The 23,848-nt window shown below is 40.8% G+C and overlaps 1 long non-coding RNA gene across 1 annotated transcript in view; it reads right to left on the bottom strand.

Moving 5' to 3' along the window:
• LOC127017237 (uncharacterized) overlaps nucleotides 1-23,035 on the bottom strand; it is a 50,545-nt gene extending 27,510 nt beyond the window's left edge. The window contains exons 1-2 of the long non-coding RNA XR_007766554.1: nucleotides 22,894-23,035; nucleotides 21,229-21,351 (exon numbers count right to left, since the gene is read on the bottom strand). This is a non-coding gene — a long non-coding RNA (uncharacterized LOC127017237). The remainder of the gene's footprint in view (nucleotides 1-21,228; nucleotides 21,352-22,893) is intronic.
• Between the last annotated feature and the right edge of the window lie 813 nt (nucleotides 23,036-23,848).

Raw genomic sequence — 23,848 nt, 5'->3', positions numbered from 1 at the left:
GTTTAAGTAATTCTCTTCTGTCCCAGTTGTCAAGAAAAACTAATAACTTCTTGCTCTTGTTTCACATCTTTCCTTCAAGGAGGGAAGTTGCCATGAAGTGTTTTCAGCCCCATCCTTATATATCAGGTTTCACTGTAAAGCCTTGCTCCAGGGCAAGGACTTAACCCTCTCACATTCAACAGCTCCTCATGCAGCATCACTGCCTCTTTCCTCTTGCTCAGACCTTCAGAAATGCTTTGGTCTATACCATTGGCTGGAAGTAGCACTTCATGGAGCATGTAAGACAAAAGTACAGGAGTGATTTAAGGATCTAACAAATATGGCATTTGCTAGGAACCATTTCCAGGCTCATACCCCTGGGCTGTTTTCTGATTTGATCAAGCCAAGAGTACGCAATGTGTTACTTCAAGTGTCAGTTCATGCAAAAAGCACCACCACAGCAACAAATACCATTATTTCACATAAACCACACGGAAATGCCAGATACTGTATTATTAGGGGCAGGTAGTCTTAAAAGCAGTGTTAAATACAGTCCATAGGCTATGATCAGGATCAGTGCTAGAAACACACAAGGTTGCCCATGCTTCTGCCATTGGACACAAGGCAGAAAAATCAGCATGAGGAAATAGGGGAAGTCACCAAATATTAGGTACTCTTACCGCAGGAAATAACGCAAGCCCCTGCTGGCAATTAGAATACAAATCACAGGCTACTTGTATTTAACTAGCAATACTTAATAGGGATCTATAGACATTTTATGTTGTAATTAAAATGATAATTCCAAATTAAGCCCTTTGTCCTATTGAATGGCAGTGTTTCTAATACAATTTTTATTTTGTAAAATAATTTTTTTTTTTTTTTTATTTTGAGTTAAGCTTTGATTTACCTAAACCATTTTGGATTAAAAGTTGCTAATTTTTGCACAGAACAGGAGGTGCCAGATTTGACTAGTCTAATCTATACTTTTCCCTCTGTTGGGGAAGAGTATATTAGTCCTTCAGAAAAGAAGAGAAACATTCACTTTCTCTCTCAAGTTGAAGAAAGTGAATTATGGGAGCAGATTAAAAAGTGATCTGAGTGAGACTGCTCAGTTTCAGTTTTCATATTGAACTCAAACTGCTGCTTTTGTTGTTTAAGCATAATTTATGAAAATTTGAGAAGTCCTTTCAAAGACAGACAGACTTAAGGTGAAGTTACCACTATCACACACATTCCCAGTAAGTATCACAAGTGTACATTCATTTTTCCACTACCGAAGGTATTTTAGATATGTCACTATCTGATGTCCTTAACAATGTATCAATATTTATAAACAAGTCTAATGGATTTTTTAATCAGAGATTGCTTTAAATATCTAAAGGATCATGAAAAAAGTTTTGAAAGACAGGATAAGAAAATAAATTAGGTTCCTTTTGCCTACTACTGGATAACATGGTAGTCTGAAGTGTCTCCATGCCTACAGGATAAATTGAAAATAAATCCATTGGTTTCAGCCTACAACCATACATCTCCTGCATTTCAGAAGTGATCACCCCTAGTCAAGAGGCATTAAACATTTTGGGGGGGGGGGGGGGGGGGGAAGTCAGGCTCAGCCCCATCTATCTAGCAAAGTGCAACACCAGTCCATGTCATCTTCTGGTAAAGCAACCAGATATATTTGCTAGGGCAAAGAGAGATCATATTTCGTGGTCCATGACTTGTGAAAGTGCTGATCTTTCCTTACAGCTGAAGGAGGCTGGCTAACATTGAATGCCTGGTTAAACACAGATGCTTCCTCCTGACCCATGTGGACCCACAGCAGTCGCCCAGCTCTACATCTGCTCCAAGGCTGCAGCAATCTTGCAAGGCTGGTGCTGAGATGGGGTAAGGACAAGGTTTTCCCCATGACTAGTGCTGCCCTATGCACCTTCCCAAGAAAAGCAATCCGAGAACATTATTTCAGTTCCCCTTTTTTCCCCCCAGATATACCTCTCCCCACCACGCACACACACTAAGGCAGTTCAGACTGTGGTCAGGTCCATAGCACCTTCCATGGTTTGATGTCACTGCAAGAAAATTTACTCTTCTCTGTTGCTATAGGACCAGGGAGATGTAACACTACAGATAAACAATAACAAATGAGAACATATGACACATTACCCACTATCAGTTTCCTCCACACATTGCCATCGCATGCTTTGGGCAGAGTCGCTGGAAGAGTCGCAGCCCCATTTACGCAACAGAAAGTTATAAGACATCTCGTTAGGGAGACCAGTGACAGCCGTGAACTCTCTAGTCACTCACAAATCATTTCCACCCTGCTGCACTACCCATAAGCCCCTGGCTGTGAGACACTGCCACCCACGAAGCAGCATGGGCATTAATTAGTTCTGCCCCATACCTGGTGAGCACCGATAGCACAGCCCGGCTTCCTGCAATGGGGACCACCAGCTGCTTTTTATTCAACGCTCATCGGCGGTCCGCCGGCCTATGCTGTATCTTCATATCCACCCTGCTCTGCTCTCAAGGGCAGGGCGCAACACGCTGCCCCAACAACTGGAACAACTCTGCCATGACGTGACCTGCACTCTCCCACTGCGCAGGTGGCCTCCTGTAATCCCCAAAGATATCGGGGCACCGTCTGCTGAAGAAGGCCACTCCTGTGCCCTGCGAAGCCGGTCGTGCCACAGCTGAGGCAGTCGCCCCCGTCCCCGGGAACGTGCGACAAATGCGACCGAGTCCTTCCAGCAGCAAACATCTTCCCAACACCCAAATCGAGCAGGTTGATCTGACAACCTACACTGAAACCAATTCTTTTCTCTCAGAGCTGTCATTTGTACTGGAGCAAAATGAAGGCCAAGAAATATCTATACAATATCCCAATTTGCCATGATGTGGGTATATATACGTTTTGGGTATAAGCTCTTTGCACAACGTAGAAGATAACACAGAAGTAAAACCAGTGCTCTTGTTCATAGGGAAGATTAAATTAAACGGGAGGAAAATCCACGGCATTTAGCAAACGTTTACAAAATGAACAGACAGAATTACAAGCTTCAGGCAAAATTCATTGATTTTTTCATCCCTAAGTTTCTTAAAAATTTAGTTTGGCACAAAGTTTATAACATAGCCCTGGAAACCACGTGTTAGGTGACATATGGAAGGGTAGCCAACTCAGACCCAAGAGCATCTAACATAGCTCTAAGAGGTAAAAGTTTTCATTAAAAAAGTGTTATCTCCACAGGCTAGCTGAAAGGGTAGCAAATCCTTTACCCAAGTGTATGCAGAAGTAACTTAACTGGACATGCAGACACAAATAACAATGGATTTAAAATTATTCAACATCATTTTTTCCATTTCACTTTTTATACTTGAGTCAACTAAGCAAAGGTTGTCTCTTTCCACAAAGTATTTTTTAAAATTTCTGTCATTTACCAGTGAAAGTTCCAGTAAAGAGCTAAAGGTGTGGACAGCTTTTATTTTATATACCCATCAGGCAGACCATGAACCGTCACATATTCAAGTTTTTTCTTGCATTCATGAGTTTGATATTTCCACTGAACAACAAAGATCTGGAATGCCAGCCCTTGCATAGCTGGAGGCATATAAAGGGAGCAATGATCAAATAGGTGAATATAAAAAATGCTTGAAGAGTTTGAATTTTAGTCTTGAATACGATAGGAGCCTGACACATGCATGTGTGTACATAGTATAACTTTCTGTGCGTAACTTTTCACATTTTTAATCATGTGGAAAAAATTCTGACAGGGACATATATATATATTCCAGCATCTAAAGGGATACGGTGCTAAGATGCCTCCGTGTGCTTTTTGGTAAGTGAAGAGCACGCTAGTATTTCGGCATAAACAGTCAAGGAAAGAAGGTACGGATTTTTAAAATTAATGAACTGATTTTAACAGGTGGAAAACATTAACATTACGTTATGATTTCTGTTGACAGATTAACCTTAAGTCCAAAGGGAACAGAGAGTTCAACAACATAGTCTTTCACTTATGCACAAAGGTGTAAACAGTTACTCTCAACCTACCTGAACATTTCTAAATGAGTGTTCAGCTACTTTACACCCCATTTGGGCATAAGAATAGTAATAACGTAATTCTACAACATAAAAATAAACACTTATTATTTCAGCAATTACTTGGAGTAGTATAGAATTAAGAAGAGCAGCTGCTGTGAAGGCCTAGAAGATTATTACATACTTCAGTTGAAAACATTGCAGGCAGACAAGCCCAGCACCAATCCCAAGTCATCACCGCATGGTAGAGGTGAGAGAGCAAAGAGGTCTCGTGCCAGGTCCCGGCACAAGCTGTCAAGGACTCTGCTCAAATTATCCTGTCCATAGACCACCCCCAGTAGCCCTTTGGGCCGTCATATAACCTGGACGATGATCATCTGCCACAGAGGTTAAACTGACATTTGTAAGGGAGAAAAGCACCAGGGCTCTGCAGGCACCACAGCAGGTAAGAGGACCTGAGCTCCTGAGATATCTTCTGGTGCCTGAAGTAAGAGAGGGCTTGTACCCTGACATATGTACCATAACATATGTGAGAAGTTTTAGGAGTATCCAGAAGAGCCAGCAGTGATTGTGTATGCATAAAGTATTATTAGATGTGGCTCAATTTCAAGCTATGAACAAACCAAGAGCTGCCATGTAACTTCTGTGGTCACGCTGCCAGACCCAAGCCCAGATAATGGCTAAATGTGACAGCATAAGCAGCATCCAGGAGAACAACCAAGAATAATTTCCAAGAAGCCAGTGAGCATTATCACTTCTTCGATTTCCGACATTTTTAACAAAAACAGAGATAAGGAACTCAATAACAAAGAAAAAACTATTACTTCTCAGTATTTGCTAATGCACAGTATTACAATAGTCATCTATCCTTATTTAAATACAGAATAAGAGGATAGTTACATCTCAAATTAACACCATTGACTTGCAACATCAGCTTAATTTTACTTCTCATACATGTGTATCTTATTCCCAATAATAAGTGAATCTAGGCACATACAGAGGAAAAAACCTGAAAAAACTTAAACCCCATACCCCAAATCTAGAGCACAGATCAAGTCAAGAGCATCAGTACAGCATTGCCTGATTCAAAAAGCATCAACTGACCTGAAATAATGAAAGAGCCAAAAGGCATTACAACATGATTTCCCCCCCCCCCATTTGTTACTTGAGTCTATCAGGAATGGAGAGAGGGAAAGGAGTAGCTTTACCAAGTACAGTGCACCTCTAGTTACTCCTCCAACTTGTGTGTTATAAGAATTAGATTTGTTCCTCTATTGATGTTAATCCTTAGAATATTGACTATCATGTATTAACTAAAAATTAAGAAAGGATATAAAATATTAGTTAAGTATTAATTTTCCAACATTAAAATCTGTATTATCGTTAATTTAATTTACCCAAAATAATAAAATCCAGAGAGCCTTATTTTGGCAGCATATCATACTTTGGAGTAATTTAATTAATCTGATCTTAGTAAAACTTGGAATCAAAGTACAGCTGTTGAGCCATAATGATTCTTGAATCCCTGGTATCCCGCTGAAAACTTTTCCTTTCTCACATTACTGCAAGATGGTCTGATATTTGGGAAAGTTTAGAAAAATAGCATTGCAGTAAGTTAATATTTGTCAAAAGTCTCATTGCTCTTCAAAGTATTGATAATCAGGACTGAAATATGCTGCCTTCCCTGGTCACACCCTTCGGTGACTGAAGCAGTCCCCAATTTGCACGCCTTTTCTTTTAGCGAGAGCCCAGATGGCAATTACTAGTGCAAAAATAAGCATTGAAGGGGCATTTCAGTCAACAGTCTGAGGTTGTTTTTCCCTCCTATTCAACATACCCAATATCCATCTTTTTGTTGCTGTTTGCTGTGGCTGATGAAGTTCGACCCCATCAATAACAATCCACACTGGAAGCTAAAAATCACCCAAAACACACCCCACCACCAACCACCTTCGCTTGACACTTTAATTCTCTCTGCACAACCCCTGCATTACAACTGTGGGCAGAAATGCATTTCCTTTACAGCAGCTTTGAAACAGCCTTCACAGTTTATCTTTACGCTTAATTCCCCACAGCTGTCGGGGATGGCGGCGGGCACTGTCCGCACGCGGGACCCCACTGCAGCGCCCCAGCGCCGCAGAAGCGTTTTGTCATTTCTGCCTTTCTCCCCTTAATCCCCTTTGCTGGCCGCAATCCGACCAACGCCTCGTGAAAAAACAGATGGCAGTAACCGATACGGTCCATAATTGTGGCCAGTTAATAGCAGAGGATAAGAGTGAGATAAGGACCAAGCGCTGGTGGCCAGCTGCTGCCGAGTTAACCCTTCCCAGCATCACCTCAGCAGGGCTCAGCTGCTTGCAAAATCCCAGGGATGAATTACGGTTATTTCCAGTTCCCCCTCTCTGCTTTTTGCCATTTCATTCATTTCAGGGCTTTTGTGCCTATCAGGATAATGAATTTAAAGCCTGATTCTTCCCTTCCACCTTCCTGTCAAGGATCTCAACAGCCCCTGCCGTTACTGAATTTCTTAGTGGAGCAGGTAACCCTCGCTCCATTTTAAAGAAGGGTCAAAGAGGAGGGGAGAAGCTAAGTGACTTCTCCAAAAGCTCAGGACCAGATTTATGCTGGTACACAGCCAGCATAACCTGGTTTAAACAAAGGAGTTTCTCTGTGTTTCAATCAAATGCAGCCCTCTAAGTAAATATAAACAGAAATTCCTTATCCCAAGCTGTGAATGCCAGACTGAAAAAAAAAACCTGAAAAATAAACTTCAAAACAAAGCTAGGATACATGAAGCACAACCATTTAATGCAAAAGCAAGCTCTATCCTAAAATCAAGTGACTGAGATAGATACTGCAGCTTTATTTTCTAGTCATGTATTCCCACCCGATAAAAAAACCATACATCACTTCATGAGGTACTCATCATGCACTGATGATGTTGTCAGCTTCCCATTCCAGGGAAAAAACCCAACTATTGCTAAAATTTATTCAAAAAACTTCATCTTGTCTATCTCCCATTCGAATTCATAGATATTTTAAAGTCAAGGCTTTGGGGGGGTGGGGGGGGAATCTTACTCAACACAGAGTGGGGGCAAGATGCTAAAACTCCATTCACATCAAAATATCTTGTTTCAGCTTTCTAAGAAGGAGGAATATCTAATTTTACTTCAAAAGTATTTGGGAACTTCCAGTGTTACTGATCCAGACAGTATGAACAGAAAAAGGTGAACTCAAATATAAACATTTTGGGGTTTTTTTGCTTAAAAAAAAAAAAAAGTTTTAATAACTTACTCAAAGTTTTCCTTAACAGAAAGTTTAGTTATTTTTTTTCACTCTAAACTGAGAGTGTGATTTTCCAAACTCTTAAAATCGTATGCAAAAAACCCCAGTATTTCCGTTCTTCACAAGATCTGTGACAGCCTTAACTCACTCATGCAAAAAGGCAGTACTGGCCACATTCAACAGGAAACCCTCCTACGTACAGCTCAGGGTAACCACAAACACACTCCAGAGGCTTATGGATTTGGTATTCTATTTAAAAATATTCCTGTTTAAAGAAAAAAGGAAGTAGTAGATATGAAGTAATTTCACCATATGACATAATATGTCACTATTTTAGGCTAAAGCCTGAGGTTTATCAAACTTCTCCACCTCTTTCAGCAAATGAGACTGAATCACCATTGTCTCACTTGTAGGTCACCCCTGAGCACTTGCAGACTGTACTCCAGTAGCACCTTCCCAATCCCATGCCAGCTAGTATACTAGTGTAGGTGCACCCCTTAGGTAGTCAATGCCATTTTCACAGTTATCTCAGCTCTGAATATACTTTAAAACAGAAAGGAATGAGAAAGTTCCCTTCCCCTCTACTATAAACACTAATAGATGAACCCCTTCATATCCTCTCATATGGTCTGTGTCTCCCTACAAACAAGTAGCACCTGCTGTTCTTGAGCATCAGAGTAAGTAAGACCCAAACATCAGCCCATATGGACTTTCCATTTGCTGTTCTCTGGCATGTATAAGGCAGGTACAGTCTCCCATCTCAGCAACAGTACATGCAGGGGCATATCCTATCCTCTTATTAATATTATCAGCATTCAGAAAGAAAACAGGCCACAGTTTAATCACAAAAGACACCATGTTACAATATAAACCCATCACCAAAACAACTTCAGTAGATACAGCAGCAAGAAGTCACGGTGGGATTGCACTGTGCGGGTCAAATGCAGAACGACAACATAGAGATCGCGCACGCGTGTGCGTGCTACTGTAAAAAGCATCAACTACAATTTCATTCACCATTAACTACTCTAATATTCCACCAAACATTTTCATTCACCTCATGGAAAAACCTCTGAAACTATTTTAGAGACTTCAGCCTCTCCTGCCTAATAGGAAATTCCTTGAGTGTTTCTCTCCATTGCGTCTGCTTGGGAGGCAGAAACGTGATTTGTGCTAACGTATGACATTTGGGCATCCTGGGCAAAGAGAGTCAAACAGACTCCAAGTCTATCCTGCAACACAAGTGGAACTGCAGAAACATTACATATAGGGCAACACGTAATACAACTACAGAAGCAGTTTTGCATCTCTTAAGAGGTGTTCAAAAAACGCAGCAGACTTGGGTAACTCAATTGTTTTGTTCATCAATTAGTAACGAATTGAAGGTGTGGTTGCCTATACTATTTCCCCCTCAACCTTCTTCAGGCCACCCAGACTTCTGTAACATGCAGCTTTTTCCTTCAGCTCTGTTAGACCAGAAGTGAGTTTGGCCTCTAGCTGTTAATGACATTCTTTTCTACTTCTACTTCTTTGTGGATAAAAGATATCTGTTCCAGAGAATTGGATTTTTCTTCTATTGATTAGTTAGATTTTTGTTAATAATTTTATTGAGAATCAGTTCCCAGATAGTAGTTTTTAAACTTGCCACTTGTGTTGTGGTGGGTCTCTGCAGCAACACAACAGAAAAAGTATCTCCTTAAAACTACTAAGCTAAACTCTGCAGTGCCATAGAGGTATTTCTTGGGTAAAACATCCCAGTGACTATGGCTTCAACCACATGGAACATGCGAAGATTCTGCCCAAGTACAGACTTTGGTGGGATTAAGCCAAGTATGAGCCACACCAGCAATGGGAGAGCAACCGTCACTTGATGCTGTATAGTGCCGGGATTGTAATGTTTATACATTTTCTAATCCTGTTTCCTTCTGTTGAAACAATAGATTTACTATGACTTTATAGCCACCGTATGTCAATCAGTCAGGTTTCCATCACCAGCATTCCTCCCTCACCGCTGACACGTTGCTTCCACTTGGCCATAAGCCGCACACTAAACCCTTTCGTGCCGTGGAGTTTGATTCAGGCAGGAGGAACAGCCCAGCTCACGTGCCCCTCTTGCAAGTGCAGAAGGCTGCGGTTGAACATCTTGTTTTTTCATTTGCTATAGACATTTGTTCTTGCAGCTGACCATGTGCAGGAGAATTTGCTCATGTTCCAGAAAAGGACAGCTGCACCACAAATTACCTTAAACCTCCTTGCTCCAGGGATTATCTGGGTACAGTGAAGTGTGTGTATCCTAGGGCAGGGGTCTTTTCTTACTATAAACAGAGTTATTAACCTCTTATTTACTAGAAGTGTTTATAAACTCAGTAATGGAGACAGTTTTGATATCACTAGTCACTTCTTTCTGGTAATAATTTTTTTGGATGGTCCATCAGTCTACACTCACAGGCTGGTTTCCTTGACTACTGCTTTTATAGTTTTCCCTCATGAATTACATCTGCTACTAGCTACCTGTACTTAGGGGACAACATACACCTCTTGGGGCTGTGGGCATGCAAGACTGGGGACTCTAGCCCCTCTTTGCCACATTCTGCTTTTTGGATCCTGCTACAGTAACCTCTCAGAGGTCTTCCACCACCCTTATTGAGCAATCTCTATAGTAATTATGCCAAGCATCAGTCTTGGCTCTCAGCATACTTAATATTGGCATTTACAAGAGGAACTACAGGAGCAGAAGGAGCATCACTAAAGCCAAAGACAATCCAAAGAAACATTTCCAACTCTAGATTTGTAAGCATCACTTCAGCAACACAACTACAGAAATAAATCTAAATGCAGGCAGCGAGCACTGTCATCAGCTGACTACTGTTCAGCATCAGATGAGGAACCAGTCAAGGGACAGGCAAAGGCAAAGCCATTGATACAGGTCCAATGAGACTAACAACTTTTCACAAATCTAAGTAATAATGAAGACATAACCATATGGACCTTCAAGACATAACAGCATTCCGGCTATTTAAAATTCATTCTTTTAGTCTTCTATTTTTATCCTTTTATGTTTTCCATTAATGCAAACATTTTCAATATAAAGAGCTTTTTACATGTGCTTCACCTGAAAACGTTTAGCCTCCCTCTGGCTGAGATCTGCGTACTACCTCTTGAAGTACTACCACGTACTTCTGCTCTAAAGCCAATACCTGCACTTTGACACTACAGCAAATTCTCTGCTACTGCAAATAGCCTCAGAGAAGCCCTATCCATTTCCAGCAGCAGAGGTCTTGGCTCACTCCCCTCACAGTTCTTCTCTCTATTTAAAGCATCACAATAGATGAGAGGTTGACATATTTAACGCACACAAACACACTTGTTTTATGAAACACCTATCTGCAAGTAATGAAGCTAAAACAATGAAAAAAATAGAAAGGGAGCTTAATGGGACCCCTCATAGAGAGTCCTCTGTTTTAACATCAACGATGCAAACATTTGTGCAACTAAAAATGTGTCTTCAGTCTAACTTCAAATAGGACTCAAGTGGAATTTCATGCATTCTCCAACTCTTCATTTGTAACTGGATACCAATTAAGAGATTTGGAAGCACATGTCAATCAAAAACCTGGACCATAAGAGATAACATGCAAATAAAAAAATACTAAAAAACACTGTGACCAATAACTGTTTCCTCAAAATAATTTTTAAGAGTTACTGCTTTGTTAAGCACAGCTGTCACGGTGCTCCAGTAGACATGCCATCCAGCATTTTTAATAGGCCTGATTGCAGTATACTCTCGTCACTAGCAGTCAAACAGCTACCTCGTGGCTTCAGCACATAGCATAGCTTAGGACTAGACAAGGTGCAGTGTTACCTTTCACTACAGTTCCCAGGTACTAAACCAATTTGCATCAGGCAGGGGACCTGCCAAAATGGCAGAAGGCACCATGAACCCAGAGGCCCTGACCTCATGTGGCAGTGCTAGCTTGATGCCAATTCTCAAAATTTTTTTAGAGTTTTCCCCTGAGTTGATCCAAAATTAAGTCTTTCAAAATTTCTACAAGTTGTAAAATTGAACATAAGTTCATATTTGAGGCATCCCTCTTGGTGTGAATATTAATAAGTCAGATCTTTTTAAGACAGCTAGGATCTCGTGCAGATCCAACAGAGGGCCAAATACAGGATATATTTAGGGAGACATTTTTTACGTGCAGAAAAAACACCAGCAATATCCTCTGCAAACTTAGAAATTAGATTCCAGCTGTCAAGGAAAAAATGAATAACAGTTTTGGGTTTTGGTTTTTTTTTTTTTAAAAAAGGTACTCAGCTTCTTACCAACGGAAAAAGCCCTCTAAAGTGGTTTTCAACATTCTTAATCATAAGCTGCCCTGATAAAAGTACTATGACCCTCCCTGTTCAATGGCATGGTGTGATTTGTTGGCTGTTATGTCTAGAGTCAAACACTTCCTAGATCCAGATAATCCTGTATTTAATTTTTAGGCCACCCTTCCGTTCACAATGCTTGGTACCAACAACTTTGAGCAATTTACATATGTCTCATAGTTTCAAGATCTTATCTAATAAAAGTAAGGATATCACTACATATTAATTCATCAAAGCTTTTGCAAGTACAAGCTGTAGCATCTTTCTAAGAAGTGTTTCCATTTGTTCCAAAACTTTCACTCTGATTCCAAGTAGCATTATCACTGTGATGCTTTTATCTAGGATGTATATTGTATTACACTTCTAGAAGTCAAGGGTTAGATATTGCTGGGAAAACTATGCAGCACAAATTCCTGAAGTGTACTGGCAGCCCACAGCCACATCAAGACCAGTCTAAAAATAAGTCAATTTGCTCTGGTCCAGAAAGCAAAGTACCAACACCAGTTCCTTGAAACAATCTTCCTTCCACTGTTACCAAACAAGCCAGAACCACTATCTGTCAAAGAAAGAAATCCTGGAAGGAAGCACAAACCACTGCTCTTTGTTATAGTAGTAAGTTATGAGCTTCAAGGCATATTTGAAAATAAAATGTCAATGGTGCCTCTGAAATTAGGTTCTCAGTCTGTTTTCATTTCATCACACAGTCCTCCCTCTCAGCATCTGAGGCTGGCTGTAGTGTCTGTAGGCTACATATAAATCTCAGTCTTAAGAGATCACAAAAAACAATCTGGCAACCAAGAAGAAAATAGACCAGATTTTTTATTTTTATTTTTTTTTAGAGAGACCAAGAAATGAACACATTTGTACTAGTTTTCTTCATGTATTCATATGAGCTAGAGAAAAATCTCCAACTTTTCTCATCACTGCTTTCCACTACAGCATTTAGAGAAGTCCAAGACACTGGGAGCTGCCAGCCCTGCTAACATTTCTCTGTAACGGTTTTACTGGAAAATATGGAACCCCAGTATGTTCTGACCTGGTGCACACGTACCCACCACTCTTGCCAAAACCGCCAACTCCTTTCTTCTACCAGCAGAGCAGAACACATCTGCAAGGAGATCAAGCTGTATCCTATTCTGGCTTTTACCTTTTTAAGCCTTTTTCTCCTCAGTGAAGTTTCATTGGTCTAACAAAGATCAGCCATTGTTTGTCCACCAAAGAAGTCTAATCCTTACTGATTTAGTACAAACCAGCATCTGGGGATGAGGAAGAGAGTATCTGCAACCTAGCAATCCTTTCCTGGTGGGTCAGATGATTAGGAAAAAAGAAAAGTAGTATCGTATATTATAATGGATACATTTAAACTGGAATCAATAGGGACACCCAAACAAAGTGTACTTTGTACCATACATTTTCAGACTAAGTTTATCTGAATACTACACTTATAAAAAGACATGGTTCCACTAGTGCTAGAAATATTCATTGATCAGTCCACAGTTTTCCACAAGCCTGTGTGCTAGAAAAACTATGCATTTCAGGAAACAAGAGCATGTAATTCTGTCAGCTGGAACACATGAAAGCATACTCTCAGTTTTCCCTGTCCTTCTGCACAAGAAAGGGTTCCCCCAACAGCTGGCACAGACTCTCCTGTCCAGATATCTGTGTTTTCTTACGGGGTCCCAAAAGCAGGGAGAGGGCTGGAATGCCCTCCTGCTCCTGCAGGATGGGAAAAGGCTGTAATTCAGCAGGGAACACAGCATGTCCTCCACCTGAGCCAGAAAGGGAGACAAGAGCTCAGTGGCTGCGGGGAAATCACTGTGCCTGAATGAGAAATGAAACCTAATGGGAAGGGTTTGGCTTCCTCAGAAAGTCTTGTGGGGTGAGGAAGAGGGAGGAGATGGAGATTAATTTTTTTTTTCTTTCCTAGAGACTTTGGAGGTAAGAAGAAAACAGAGTTGTTCAAATGGGATGCCAAAGAGCCCGAAGTTAACGCTTCAGGTGCATTTATTTCATTAATAGGCAGTTTCATATTTAGGGAGCAGAAGCTATAGGGTGTATATCGACTTTTATTCCCACAAAGGAGCCACATGGCGTCAGGATGTTTATGACCTGCACAGACAGCTCTGGTGGAAAGCAGTGGTAGAGACTATTCATATGTGCACCTACAGGGAGCAAAGCCCCCGCAGTGTCCCACCCTTCTGACTTCCCCGTGGTTATAGCATCCATGTGATGCAGCAAAGCAGAAAAGGTGGCACTTATCACTTCCAGGAGAGCCATTTGAAGGCAGCCTGAAGCATATCCTAAAGCCCATTTTGAAACATTCACCTTTTGAGATGCAGTCACACCACTGCTACGAACATCAGTCAGGATCGTCTTAACTACAGGACCTTTGTGCGGAGCACACGAGATGCTGCCAGGCTGTTCAGTGACAATAGGGCATCCCAAAACTTTCACAGCACATCCAGTACATTTCAACAAGACAGATTGACTGGGGCTTCTTTTCCACAGCTCTCAAAGAGTTAAACAAATCAAAGCCCACACTTCCATAGTGTTAATTATATTGTTTTGTATTAAAACAACAAAATATGCCCCACTTGCTTTTTACGTCCTTTCAGTCTTACTTAACATGCATTAGTTAAGGAAAGAAGATGGCATTACTGAACTGAGCGACTGCAGTTTTTACACAAATAAGGAACAAAACCATCCCAACTTGGATGCCTTTTCACCTACAGATATCAAAGAAAGTGTTGGGGTTTTCTAAAGCATCCTTATTTTTTGTGTGGCAAATATAAAATGACAGTCAAGCATCAGGAAAGGTGCTCAGAGTAGACTATGGTTTTCCTGGCTCTTCGTGTCAAGCTCCACATTGTCCAGTGACTGACCTACTACAAAGCATTTGAAGCCACAAAAAATATTCCTATCTAAATAGCATCTCTCAGTTTATATCTCCTTGCTATCATTAGGTCTAAAACAAAGATCCATTTTTAAGTGTTTAGACTCTCTGAAGAGAAAAAAAGAATAGGGCTGAAAGAGTTAAAGTTTACTGTGCTTTTACACATTTTAAGAGATCATCTTTCAACAATGGCAGTGAAATCAGCATGTAGCCTTAATTTTCTATGGTTGAACCTTGAACGTGAATCATTATATTACAATGTACTTATTGATTTCAACAGGAAGAGGATTAAGCCCAGAAAATCAGGTTAGGAACCTGAAACTGGACTGAGGAAAATGGAATTTTTCTGGTACTAAAACCCTCTTATGTTATGTAAAATACATTAGAATTTTAAATATGAGATTTGGCCATTTGGAAAATACTCTTAACATCTCAAAAGTCAGCAGAGATGTGACAAGGTCAGTGAACTGAAAATCTGATTAGTAACCAGTGCTTTGAATAAAAAAACCCTATTACTACACATATTATACAGTAATATCTGATTTTACCTACTTGCACAAACAGACGTATATAAAATGAAAGGTATTTTAATGGAACATTCAACAGGTATAACGAGAAAACATCTGTGACCACTGAGCGCTGTTTGTTGGCCACCAGTACCACATTACCACATTTCCACTGTGTGCATATATATATAAAATATACACACACAGAGTATACACAGTGTATATACACTTCAAATACAACCAGAACATCAAATAAGTGAAACCATTTTCAGTTACCTGTTTATCGGAAGTACCAGGCTAACTTAGCCACAGGAGCTGGCACTTACTCCTGCTCCTCCCCTCCACCACCACTTAACTTGCTGGAGAGCAAGTAACACATTTCAGCTGCACATCCATTAACCCTCCATGCATTATTATTATTATTTGCTAGAGCTGGTGGCAGCACCCCCCCACCCCCACCCCCAATAATTTGCCCAGAACTCTCCCTTGTAAAATCCTAATTCTGGAAGTTTACAGTTTTGACAAGCAAATAATTTGGACAGAAGTTTTCTGTAATGGACATATTCCTCTCTAAGTTTGCTATGTGTGCTATTGAAAATCTCAGCTGAAACAATTATTTGCTTGTCCCTATAATTAAAAGATATACGTCTGTGGAGTCATTTGCCTGGGAGTTTCTAGTACTTACAGGCTTTGGAACAGAAACATGGCAAGGACCAGCCTGAGCACAAAGATGGTCCCTTCAGCCTGTAAAAATTCAGCTAGTTTGCCCAGATATAGGTGTTTCCCCACACCCCATTTCAGGCAATTCCAGCTCAGCCACACTCCACCATCCTCTACCTCATACATGCCAGCTGGACCATGAAGAAAACAAACCACCTGAGAGGAAGAAGAGGGAAAGAGGCAGGTTTGGAGCAGGCAGAAGTGGAGAAAGCTGGCAGTGACGTGGCAGGCTGCTCTGATTATTGGGAGCTTTTTCATTACCATCTGTATTGCCACAGCTTTCAGAAAACCCAAAAAGGAAATTAAATAAAAAATTAAAATAGAAAATATACCCTTTATTTGTATGTGTATGTGATGCCCCAGCGTGCCACTCTGCCTTGTCTGTGCTTTTCTAACCTCTGCTGACAACGGCAGTCCAGCCACCTAGGGACGTCGCACGTGGTTTAAGCAGACCCACTGCTTGCAGCAAGAGAACTGGGAAGTGGCTTGAATGCTGGCACAGGCTGGCACTCTGGCAGTCCCCAGGCACCTTTTATTCAAATGGTTTAGAAGAAATTTTGCCCAAACTCCACATCCAACAAACATTTCTTAAAATGCTCTGGATAAGAATTTTCTTACACAGAGAATAGCAGTATCTTATTTTAAAGAGTATGCTGCAAACATCTTCAACTACTTTGAACTTCAAATGACCTGGTAACAAAAACAGACTCTGTAAGCAATGAGCAAGTCACATACTTCAGTGAGTAAGCACACAACTCATTGAAATTTCCAACTTATTACAAATACTTAAATCAGAATTAGCTGTGTCAGAGAAGAGGGAAATGAATTCCCTAAACTTTAGCAGAAGGCCAGAGATGCTGGTGACACATGGGTGCAAATCACTCCTGTGGTACTATCTCATTTTTATTTGAAGCAGTTTGGGGCAAACATAAAAAGCTGATAAAAATATTTTTGTCTGTGCAAGGTGCTTGAACTAGAATATGGAAGTACTGGAAGTGACAAACCTTTCATCAAGCAAAAGAAAAAAATGCAGCAAGGATGGGAAAATTAATCCAAATTCACAATCACAAGGTGTCTGTCTCTCTCTCCACTCCCTCCCCCAACCTCCCCAGCAGCCCCCAGCTACCTGCACACTGGTGCTGTTTGCTACCATCAGTGCTTCAATCTGCCCTCAATGGGTCACAGGCTCTTCTTTGTCACCACCATGACTTGTGTCCAGCTAACTGGCTCTCTACCAGCCCTCACACAAGGGTAGAAAAAATTCTATTCAATTCCACTCCAGTAGTGCTTCACTGAAGCTACAGATCAAGAGAAATAGATCTATAGGATACATATTGCCTTAAAAAACACACAATGGGGGATGATGCAAGCCCAGAGAAGCGATACTACCAGAGCACTCCAACTCACAAGACAAAAGGAAGATTTCTTGTTAAGCTGCAAATCTTACCTCATAAAAGACCAGATGGCACTAAGTTGGCACAGATGGCATGAAGTTGTTTAGGGTAAATTGCAGTCTAAGTTAAATCTGGACAAATACTTTAATTCTGTTTTTAATCATTCCATTGTTAATGGAGTTGATTGCATGGTCACTTGGGAATAAGCCCTTTTCACTGAATTAAAAGGTAAAAAATTGCCTTACGGAAATAAGCAAGCACTTCCACTAGCCACTTCCACCAAGTAACTTTCTAAGTCTTTCCAAAGGTAAATTAACAATGTAACTAACAAAACCACAATTTTCTTTGGATTTTGGCTCTCCAAGTGTAACATGACATGTTTCCAAAGCCTTAAGGCACCACGTCTCTCTTGGGAGCTGACACAGGGTAGTGCTAGAGGAACATTAGAGGCAGCAAGAGCCATGAGCACCCCAGCGCTTCTGTCCTAGCTCCAACGTGGCCAGAACAGAGCAGGGAAATGGGTGTGGATCAGGAGTGTTGATAGCCAACCTAGGACACCCATTGTCAAAATGAAGCTTGGTGTAGAGAGTAGAATATTCAAGCTCCACAAAGGTATGGACAGGTTACACCCAGGGCATCTCATCTTTGAGCACAACTAGCATGCACTACCTACCAGTGGCATGGCTTCCACTCAGGGTAAAAGAAGGCAATAACGGAGTTTGCCACCAATTATTCAGTCATGCATGAACTGGAGCATCTGAAAAATGTTGCTGCATTCTAGAAACATACTGCTCTTATTTGATATTGCTGTATAAGTATCAAACTATTTTATTTTAAAAGCCATGGTAAATTTATGAATGAAACTGTGCAAGACGGATTTAATAAGAGATCCATAGCAAGTGTTCAGTGGTCTGGACGTTGCCTGCCACCAGGGTAGCATGAAATCATTTGATAATTAGACCATGGTCACGCAGGATTAGCATACCATAAAAATATAGGGCTGCATTATTTTTATTTATATAACAGATGGATGTTTAAAAAGGTCGTGCATTTTTAATGAATGCAACACCACGCCAGTGTTGACAGAAGATTTAGAAGTGCTACAATATGGCCAAATCTAAAGTCTAAAAATGCTGTCTTCCCTATCCCCCTCTCCTCCAGTCATGGAGCCGAGAAACAACTGTGCAATAGTGCTGTGAATTTCATTCCAGAGATCAGCTTAAGTACAGTATTTATAGGGCACTAGGTTATATTTTCTTTCATTTCATGTCCATCGTACGTAATTACAAGACTCCCATTACTAGAGCTACCTGAAGGCCCCATACTCCTTCTTTAGCCCCACAACACATGGATAAGATAGAAGAGCAACTACTACTAAAAAATATGGTGAAGTACTAAAACTATATTTTTTAAGCAGAGCAATATTTGCAAAATTTTCCATTAAATACAGCTTTGCAGAATATTTCTTCTTAAAAAAAATACAGGGGAGACAGACCTGGCAATGAAGTACCAGTTCCTGATACCGTAACATCATAGAAATCGCATCCTTGCATTAACTGTGATCTACAACTCATTATTCTTGTGGGCAGCCCAAAGCTTCACAGCCAAGCTATAACAGAGAATGAACTTTGTGGCCCCATGCAGCCACTACATCTCCATCACTGCCTACGGACAAGTCTCAAACCACAGCCCTGAGAAAGCATGGACACATCCAGATCTGAAATAATTCCCAGACCCAGAGCCCTTCATCAAAAATCCCACAGGCCTTTGCTAGGGAAAACAGCAGCAGTCTTCAGCCCCTGCCTTTTTGGCTTGCTCCGACGCTATTCTGGCATTACCAGCAAAACACACAGGCAGTGGGGACTGGACACACATGGCAAACCTATATTAATACTACACCAAGGGCTGCACTCAAGCCCATTGCTATCAGCATAACCACAGAATACCTCATTTTTCCTCCATTATCAAGGGAGAGGGTTTTTCCCCTCCCTCTCTAATGCCGAAACTCACAACAGGCCCCTTAGGTACTGATTCCCACTTTCCTCTGTATAACAACTTCATGAGAATTGGGCTTGCCAGTCCAATTTGAAGAGATAAACTTCTAAATGTTTTCCTCAAAAATCTCATCCCTCATCTCCTCTCTCCTGCTCTGAAAGATGGGGAGAAAAAAAGGATGAGGGTCAGGATCTAAAATACTGATTTTCCAACAAAATACTAGAAAATAAGGAGGTTGCCAGAAAACCGTTTTTAACATTTTAGGGATTTTAACCAAAAGTGGGGGTTTTTTTCCACTTAAAGTTATCCCAAGCAGATACAATAGGCATTTATTTATTTTTTAAGCCAGCCCTCTTTTTTGGCCCCAATTTTCTTCTAAAAAGTTTTCATATGGAGCACTTGGAGTTCCAGGAAAACATATAAACAGGAGTGCGATATGAACTTGTCCTCCTTTCTCCACAGGGCTGGTCCTGCCCGGGTGGTACTACTACAATCCTGTCAGACTGGCAGTGGAAAAATGCTTTCAAACAACCACTGTTTTAAACAATAGCACTGGGAGAGGCCAAGGGGATTTCCAGGTGTAGAGCCTGAAACAAGTAGAGGTGAGCAGAAGCTATTTACCAAACTGAGCATAAACACTGCATCAGCAAAATCTGCTTCCAGTGCACTCTAGCTGCCTGCACACAACATGCCTTAAAGAGGGTTATGGTGAACCTGTGCGTAACAATAAATGGTACCAATAGCCAGGGCCTATTCCTCTCCCATAAACTGAGAACCACCTAACTGTGAGCTATGTGTTTCCTCATAGCATCCATTTGGCCTGTGAAATTAATTGCAAGCAAATATCATTGAAAGTTTTTTTATGATTCATAAGAGATGGGAGACTTTGCTATTACAGTGTTGGACAGTCCGTCAATATATTTGCCTAAAAATGCAAGTTTCGCATGCAAAATTCTAAATCAACCTTTTTTACTCCAAAAACACTAATCTAAAACTTCCCCCTTCTTGCAGTTTCCTCAGGATCAAGAGGTTGGAAAGAGAATGCTGGGCTATACAAGCTACCATTCCAATACAAAAAGCTGATATTCATGTGCTACTGACTGGGTTATCCGGTAACCTCTAATCGCTCCAGCAATATTTAACAAGAACGCTTTGCTTTAGTGATTAATTGTCATACAGTTAACTTTTGTCACTCAATGAAATACCTTTGCTTGGGCAGGTGGGTTTTTTGAGAGGGGGGAGGGGGGGGGAAGGGAAATAGAGCAGCTGTCTTCTCCTGACAGGAAATGTAGGAGCACGTTATTAGTGACGCTCCTGTTTTACAATCAAAGGACACCACCCTGCATACAGCCAGGTTAGAGATCAGGTCTATTAGGCACCTTGATGCCCTCGTCTCAGAAGGTCGTTCTCTGCTTTTTCCCCTATTTAGTAAAATAAAACATCAACATGGAACTCAATAGGGAATATGGTCCAGATAAGACAGTTGGGGGATTAAGAACAGAGATCAAGAACAGGCATGCTCTCGACATTACGCATTACTCCAGCTATTCTGCCTTTGATATTTCATGCTCAAGATTGGACTTCTGCATTATTAATCAAAAAGAAATTTTATTAAACTGCTCTGCTATAATTTATTTTCTTTCCAATCTTCTACTACACAAGGCACATGTTGGACAAATCTCACATAAGCAATTCATGAACTAACATCAGTCTTGAGAAAAACCAAACACCAAATCTGATGTTCCTTTCAAGTACCTTAACTGAGGTCAGAATCTGCTCCTGGGCAACCGTATCAAAAAATCAGTCAGGAAAGGCCTGTGTATTGAAAAGCCTCTCTGCTGCCTCGAACTCAACTCCAGACACTCTAAAGAGCTAAAGCACAAAGATACTTCATAGGTGGGTTTCATAACTTTCTGAAGAATTGCATTACCTTAAAGATCTTGGAAGCCAAAAGCTTAGAAAGCAAGATCACGAATCACCTGCAAGACTCAAGTCAACACCTACACAATAAAAGGTCTATAAAACAGAAGTAATTTAAAATTCACTCACCTTATAGATCTTTTCCAGCCAATAAAAAACCTTGTCATGGCAATAAACACATCGTATCTTCCCAAATTCAGTTGCACTTTTCCATCTTGAAGATTTGGCTGATGACGATGTCTTTCTTCAGCTCTAGATATACAGGGATAGTTTAGGTATAGCTGTCATATGAAATGAGTATACTTTAAGACATACAGGAAAAACTGTACAAGACAAATTACATTACATTCAGCTTCATGCAAATCAAATATTACCATTAATCACCTCATATGAGGAGGTCGGATAAGATATGCCATCTACACTATCAGAGTAGCTGACTTTTGAGCCTGTTGAGATATCTTTAACCATTAAGGGTGAATTTCATTCCAACTAATTTTAACAACCTAGAAATGAGGTGCCTAACCACATCTTGCCATCCAGGTTCTCTCTACAGTGAAAAGGAAAGATGATACATCTGGAGGACGATTCATCACATCAATCTTAGACACTTATTCTAGGATGGGATGAGTCACTCTCTGGATGCACCTCTTTTTCTTTGGTGATGGATGGAGCTTGGACACCTGAGTTAATTCAGATATCTATGTTTTAAACAGCTAAGTGAGCTGACATGATCAAAGCCTTGGTCAAAAGTCCATACAGAAAGCAGATCTGAGGGGATGGCAGTCTGTCAGGTACTATTTCTAAAGAGGTTAGATGCCTTCATCACACTGAGAGGGGATTTTTCCAAAAAATCACCATCTGCATAGCAGCTGTTATTTCATTTTAATTATTCATGGCTAGCCACTTGCACTGGGGAGAAAGATGATGGTGTGGTCAGAGATAAGAGTGAGGAAGCAATTTTTTGAATTATTTTGGTCTGACTTCATGGACTGCATACTTGAGAGGCCATCTGAGGAGATGTAAGTTATTTATTTAACTTGTGACTAACAGTTCGCATTAAACTGCAAACCAACAGATGCCAATATTTCAGATTAACTTACCAAACCACCAGGCAGCACTATCACTAATTAGAGGAAGCATTACTCAAGAGGCTGTTATCCTGAGACCAGATCATGTACTAATAACCCAGACAGTGAGAATTTAGATAGCACAATTGATATCATTATATTTCTTTTTAAAGGCCTTTCTTAATAGCCAATATCCATCATATTCAAGGCTCCAGCTGCCAAATCATTTATATTTTCCTGTGAATCATGGCTGGGTAAGCTTGCTCGAGGTAATGCAAGTAAAGTGTTTTTTAAAGGAGATAACAATGAGCAATCAGCACCATAACAAATAAGCAACGTTTCCATACTCAAATCACTAAATATTTTATTCAAAGATGGAAAACAATCCAGCATTGGAAAGATTTTAGATCCTAATTTTAACAAGATACAAGGCTATGATATTTCTGTACCTACATTAGGAATCACTTTTTTGGAGAAACTCCACATATACAAACACATGTAAGGAAAACAGAGCCCTCAGGAATGGAGTGAAGTTTTGAGACTCATGGAAAAATGTAACAGGCCTCAGTTTCAAGAAGGTCAAGGTTTCACTCCCACAGCATTTTCATTCATGTTAAACAAAAAAAGGTATCTACTGTGACGTTAGAGATCAAGAAGAAGAGAAAACTATTCCTGCCCACTTTAATCATATACCTATTCCCCCTCCCTGAATTACTCAGTCTCTCACCTAGCTTCTGAAGAGAATTTTTCAGATTTGGTTTCTTTTATTCAGGATAAACAACTTTACAACGCACTCAGTCCTGCAGAGCAGCAGTCACAAGATGTCTGCCAGAAGAGCACCAACAGCATTCATTTGTTTGGAGGAATGAGCTGACCACCATTTTTGAGTTTGATCTCAATTAATCACCTCTAGAAGTCCATTTCTGCAGATAGCCTTGCAGCCAGCAAAAGACAAGAAAACTAGAGGACATTAGTAGCTGTGTTTTCCCCTAGCAATCACCACAGTTTCAGATTTACAGAAGTGATGCAGGTCTGCTTTCCAGCCAAGAGCCACCTATCCCAGTGGAGCCTGAAAAGCTAATTCAACATGGTTGTACAAGCACAAAGGTTTCCAACACCACCAGCATTTTTATTTATTTCTTTGCTGCTTTCACCACCCAGAATTCAGCTCTTACAGAATAAAAGATAACCTTTTCAAATCTTTCTCACAGCCACACTGAGATAGGCACAAGGGAAAGATTAAAGAACTCTGCCAGAGCCTCTAAAGCCCCACACGTCCTGTCCCTCATTTTACAGCCCACATATCCCATACCAACTAGCCACTCCTCTCTTCTAAAACAAGGGCCTAGTTCAGGAAAACAGGACTCACACACTACCTCCTCCATGCTACTTTTATCCCTCAGACACCGACGCCAGCGCCACCTTTCTTGCCCCACAGGAACAGGCTTCAGCTGGTACAAATTGGCTTTTTAGCTGGAGGGAGGGGAGGAGGCCTCTCCTTAACCCCTTCAGGTTTCCTCTCGGAGAGGCAGCAGGTGCATGGCAGCAGCACAGGTGTTTTCTCCTGCCCTATCCTTGTGTTTCTGAGGGAGCAAAGTCTCTCTGCGCCAGCCTTCATGCCCGTTGCTGTTCCAGCAGTCACCCAGATGAGGTGGCTCTCCAAAAGGCTACCCAGTATCTGC

This window comes from Gymnogyps californianus, chromosome 5 (assembly GCF_018139145.2).
Source record: "Gymnogyps californianus isolate 813 chromosome 5, ASM1813914v2, whole genome shotgun sequence".
Taxonomy (NCBI): Eukaryota; Metazoa; Chordata; class Aves; order Accipitriformes; family Cathartidae; genus Gymnogyps; species Gymnogyps californianus.
Note: the sequence above shows the minus strand (reverse complement) of the source record. Positions and strands in the feature narration are given on the sequence as shown.